Raw genomic sequence first — 6,000 nt, 5'->3', positions numbered from 1 at the left:
ACCACCACAGCTTCCTAGCAAAACTACCACAGCTCCCTAGAAAAACTACCTCAGTTCCCTAGCAAAACCACCACAGCTCCCTAGCAAAACTACCACAGCTTTCTAGAAAAACTACCTCAGCTCCTTAGAAAAACTACCACAGCTCCCTATCAAAACTACCTCAGCTCCCTAGCAAAACCACCCCAGCTCCCTAGCAAAACCACCCCAGCTCCCTAGCAAAACCACCACAGCTCCCTAACAAACTACCACAGCTCCCTAGCAAAACCACCACAGCTCCCTAGCAAAACCACCCCAGCTCCCTAGCAAACTACCTCAGCTCCCTAGCAAACCACCCCAGCTCCCTAGCAAAACTACCACAGCTCCCTAGCAAAACCACCACAGCTCCCTAGCAAAACTACCTCAGCTCCCTAGCAAAACCACCACAGCTCCCTAGCAAAACTACCTCAGCTCCCTAGCAAAACCACCACAGCTCCCTAGCAAAACCACCACAGCTCCCTAGCAAAACCACCACAGCTCCCTAGCAAAACTACCACAGGGAAAACCTCCCTCTTCACTTAATATGATTGAATGCACAAAACTTTAGTGGCCTGATTTCACCAGACAATCAGCTAGGTCAGAGCAGAGAAAGGAGAGAGGGAGGGCAGAGTGTGAATACGGACACATAGGAAAGAAGAGAGGGAGAAAAAGAAAGGACACATGGGAAAGGAGAGAGGGAGGAAAAGAAAAGACGAGTGGAACAGGGGAGGGAAGAACGAGAAGGCTTTATTTAGTGAGTGTAACTAGACACTGCTAACGGAAGAAAATGACAGAATGGAAGGACCAAAGAGTAGAGAGAGAAAGAGAGGAAAAAGACTTACAGAAAATGAATGAATAGCTAGAAATTCTCTTCGCCTCTCTCTCCCTCCCTCCCTCCCTCCCTCTTTTTGCTGCAGTTGTATTAATTGCTTTGTGGAAGAGGTTTCAAATATCTTTAAGCTCAATGTAATTTCTTTGGTGTGAATGTGTGTGTGTGTGTGTGTGTGTGTGTGTGTGTGTGTGTGTGTGTGTGTGTGTGTGTGTGTGTGTGTGTGTGTGTGTGTGTGTGTGTGTGTGTGTGTGTGCGAGTGCGAGTGCGTGTGTGTGTTTATTCATGTGGATATTACTCTTTGTATGACCTCTATCTGTTGATAGAGTCTGCTGTTGATAGAGTCTGCTGTTGATAGAGTCTGCTGTTGATAGAGTCTACTGTTGATAGAGTCTGCTGTTGATAGAGTCTACTGTTGATAGAGTCTGCTGTTGATAGTCTACTGTTGATAGAGTCTGCTGTTGATAGTCTGCTGTTGATAGTCTGCTATCTCTTTCCCACTCTCTATCTATCTCCCTCCCTCTTTATCGATGTTCTCACTTTGTCTTTCTCCCTCCGTCCCCTCCCCCTCTCTTTCTCCCTCTCCCTCTCTCCCTCTGTTAGCCACCTGATGTCTCTTCTGCCCAGTGCTAGGCTAAATCTAATTACCCTGTATAATGATACAAGGCTGGGCCTGACACACACACACACACACACACACACACACACACACACACACACACACACACACACACACACACACACACACACACACACACACACACACACACACCTGTGTTAGATCAAACAACTGTACTAAGCTGTAGACACCAGACACCTGGGAACCCTGTACAGTAGAGACACCCTCTATCTTCCTGGACAGGTTTCTACTGTTCACAGATCAGAGAGAGAGAGTGTCTGGTCTAGAAACCACAGCCAGGAGGATTGACCACCCTGTCTCTCTGGTCTAGAAACCACAGCCAGGAGGGTTGACCACCCTGTCTCTCTGGTCTAGAAACCACAGCTAGGAGGGTTGACCACCCTGTCTCTGGTCTAGAAACCACAGCCAGGAGGGTTGACCACCCTGTCTCTCTGGTCTAGAAACCACAGCTAGGAGGGTTGACCACCCTGTCTCTGGTCTAGAAACCACAGCCAGGAGGGTTGACCACCCTGTCTCTCTGGTCTAGAAACCACAGCCAGGAGGGTTGACCACCCTGTCTCTCTGGTCTAGAAACCACAGCCAGGAGGAGGGTTGACCACCCTGTCTCTCTGGTCTAGAAACCACAGCCAGGAGGGTTGACCACCCTGTCTCTCTGGTCTAGAAACCACAGCCAGGAGGGTTGACCACCCTGTCTCTCTGGTCTAGACACCACAGCCAGGAGGAGGGTTGACCACCCTGTCTCTCTGGTCTAGAAACCACAGCCAGGAGGGTTGACCACCCTGTCTCTCTGGTCTAGAAAACCACAGCCAGGAGGGTTGACCACCCTGTCTCTCTGGTCTAGACACCACAGCCAGGAGGAGGGTTGACCACCCTGTCTCTCTGGTCTAGAAACCACAGCCAGGAGGGTTGACCACCCTGTCTCTCTGGTCTAGAAACCACAGCCAGGAGGAGGGTTGACCACCCTGTCTCTCTGGTCTAGAAACCACAGCCAGGAGGGTTGACCACCCTGTCTCTCTGGTCTAGAAACCACAGCCAGGAGGGTTGACCACCCTGTCTCTCTGGTCTAGACACCACAGCCAGGAGGAGGGTTGACCACCCTGTCTCTCTGGTCTAGAAACCACAGCCAGGAGGGTTGACCACCCTGTCTCTCTGGTCTAGAAACCACAGCCAGGAGGGTTGACCACCCTGTCTCTCTGGTCTAGACACCACAGCCAGGAGGAGGGTTGACCACCCTGTCTCTCTGGTCTAGAAACCACAGCCAGGAGGGTTGACCACCCTGTCTCTCTGGTCTAGAAACCACAGCTAGGAGGAGGGTTGACCACCCTGTCTCTCTGGTCTAGAAACCACAGCCAGGAGGGTTGACCACCCTGTCTCTCTGGTCTAGAAACCACAGCCAGGAGGAGGGTTGACCACCCTGTCTCTCTGGTATAGACACCACAGCCAGGAGGAGGGTTGACCACCCTGTCTCTCTGGTCTAGAAACCACAGCCAGGAGGTTTGACCACCCAGTCTCTCTGGTCTAGAAACCACAGCCAGGAGGGTTGACCACCCTGTCTCTCTGGTCTAGACACCACAGCCAGGAGGAGGGTTGACCACCCTGTCTCTCTGGTCTAGAAACCACAGCCAGGAGGGTTGACCACCCTGTCTCTCTGGTCTAGAAACCACAGCCAGGAGGGTTGACCACCCTGTCTCTCTGGTCTAGACACCACAGCAAGAAGGAGGGTTGACCACCCTGTCTCTGTCTGGTCTAGAAACACATCCAGCAGGAGGGTTGACCACCCTGTCTCTCTCTGGTCTAGAAAACACAGCCAGAAGGAGGGTTGACCATCCTGTCTCTTTCTGGTCGAGAAACCACAGCTAGGAGGGTTGACCACCCTGTCTCTCTGTTCTAGAAACACATCAAGAAGGAGGGTTGACCACCCTGTCTCTCTCTGGTCTAGAAAGCACAGCCAGGAGGGTTGACCACCCTGTCTCTCTGGTCCAGACCTTCAGAGAGATGGTCTAGTGTTGAAGCATGATGATGGACTGACCACAGGGACCTGCTGCTTGTGTCTCTAGTGTAACAGAGGTAGAGAGAGGTAGAGAGAGAGAGAGAGAGAGAGAGAGAGAGAGAGAGAGAGGTAGAGAGAGAGGTAGAGGTAGAGAGAGCGAGAGAGAGGTAGAGAGAGAGAGGTAGAGAGAGAGAGGTAGAGAGAGAGAGAGAGAGGTAGAGAGAGAGCAAGAGAGAGGTAGAGAGAGAGGGGTAGAGAGAGAGAGGTAGAGAGAGAGTGAGGTAGAGAGAGAGAGTGAGGTAGAGAGAGAGAGTGAGGTAGAGAGAGAGAGGTAGAGAGAGAGAGGTAGAGAGAGAGAGTGAGGTAGAGAGAGAGAGGTACACGTACCCTGCCAACCCCATTCCATCAACAGCCGCTGTCAACTTCATGTGAAAATTAATGTAGTGATTATCTGCTTTTATCCATGTGGCATAAGCAAAGCGTGTGTGTGTGTGTGTGTGTGTGTGTGTGTGTGTGTGTGTGTGTGTGTGTGTGTGTGTGTGTGTGTGTGTGTGTGTGTGTGTTAGTCAAGTCTCTAACAACAGAAGGTTAGATCAATACTACCACTACGCTACTGTAGTTTTCATCTCTACACTATTATAAAGAACTACCAGAACAACCATCTCTCTACACTATTATAAAGAACTACCAGGAGGACAACCATCTCTCTACACTATTATAAAGAACTACCAGGCGGACAACCATCTCTCTACACTATTATAAAGAACTACCAGAACAACCATCTCTCTACACTATTATAAAGAACTACCAGAACAACCATCTCTCTACACTATTATAAAGAACTACCAGAACAACCATCTCTCTACACTATTATAAAGAACTACCAGGAGGACAACCATCTCTCTACACTATTATAAAGAACTACCAGAACAACCATCTCTCTACACTATTATAAAGAACTACCAGGAGGACAACCATCTCTCTACACTATTATAAAGAACTATGAGGTCAACCATCTCTCTCTACACTATTATAAAGAACTACCAGGTGGACAACCATCTCTCTCTACACTATTATAAAGAACTACCAGGAGGACAACCATCTCTCTCTACACTATTATAAAGAACTACCAGGACAACCATCTCTCTCTACACTATTATAAAGAACTACCAGGAGGACAACCATCTCTCTCTACACTATTATAAAGAACTACCAGGACAACCATCTCTCTCTACACTATTATAAAGAACTACCAGGAGGACAACCATCTCTCTCTACACTATTATAAAGAACTACCAGGACAACCATCTCTCTCTACACTATGATAAAGAAGTACCAGGAGGACAACCATCTCTCTCTACACTAGTATAAAGAACTACCAGAACAACCATCTCTCTCTACACTATTATAAAGAACTACCAGGGGGACAACCATCTCTCTACACTATTATAAAGAACTACCAGAACAACCATCTCTCTACACTATTATAAAGAACTACCAGGAGGACAACCATCTCTCGACACTATTATAAAGAACTACCAGAACAACCATCTCTCTCTACACTATTATAAAGAACTACCAGGAGGACAACCATCTCTCTACACTATTATAAAGAACTACCAGAACAACCATCTCTCTACACTATTATAAAGAACTACCAGAACAACCATCTCTCTACACTATTATAAAGAACTACCAGAACAACCATCTCTCTCTACACTATTATAAAGAACTACCAGGACAACCATCTCTCTACACTATTATAAAGAACTACCAGGACAACCATCTCTCTCTACACTATTATAAAGAACTACCAGAACAACCATCTCTCTACACTATTATAAAGAACTACCAGGAGGACAACCATCTCTCTACACTATTATAAAGAACTACCAGGACAACCATCTCTCGCTACACTATTATAGAGAACTACCAGGAGGACAACCATCTCTCTACACTATTATAAAGAACTACCAGGAGGACAACCATCTCTCTCTACACTATTATAAAGAACTATGAGGACAACCATCTCTCTCTACACTATTATAAAGAACTACCAGAACAACCATCTCTCTCTACACTATTATAAAGAACTACCAGGAGGACAACCATCTCTCTACACTATTATAAAGAACTACCAGGACAACCATCTCTCTCTACACTATTATAAAGAACTACAAGGAGGACAACCATCTCTCTCTACACTATTAGAAAGAACTACCAGAACAACCATCTCTCTCTACACTATTATAAAGAACTACCAGAACAACCATCTCTCTCTACACTATTATAAAGAACTACCAGGACAACCATCTCTCTACACTATTATAAAGAACTACCAGGAGGACAACCATCTCTCGACACTATTATAAAGAACTACCAGAACAACCATCTCTCTCTACACTATTATAAAGAACTACCAGAACAACCATCTCTCTACACTATTATAAAGAACTACCAGAACAACCATCTCTCTACACTATTAGAAAGAACTACCAGAACAACCATCTCTCTCTACACCATTAT

This window comes from Salmo trutta, unplaced genomic scaffold (genome assembly GCF_901001165.1).
Source record: "Salmo trutta unplaced genomic scaffold, fSalTru1.1, whole genome shotgun sequence".
Taxonomy (NCBI): Eukaryota; Metazoa; Chordata; class Actinopteri; order Salmoniformes; family Salmonidae; genus Salmo; species Salmo trutta.
This window is presented reverse-complemented; position numbering follows the sequence as displayed.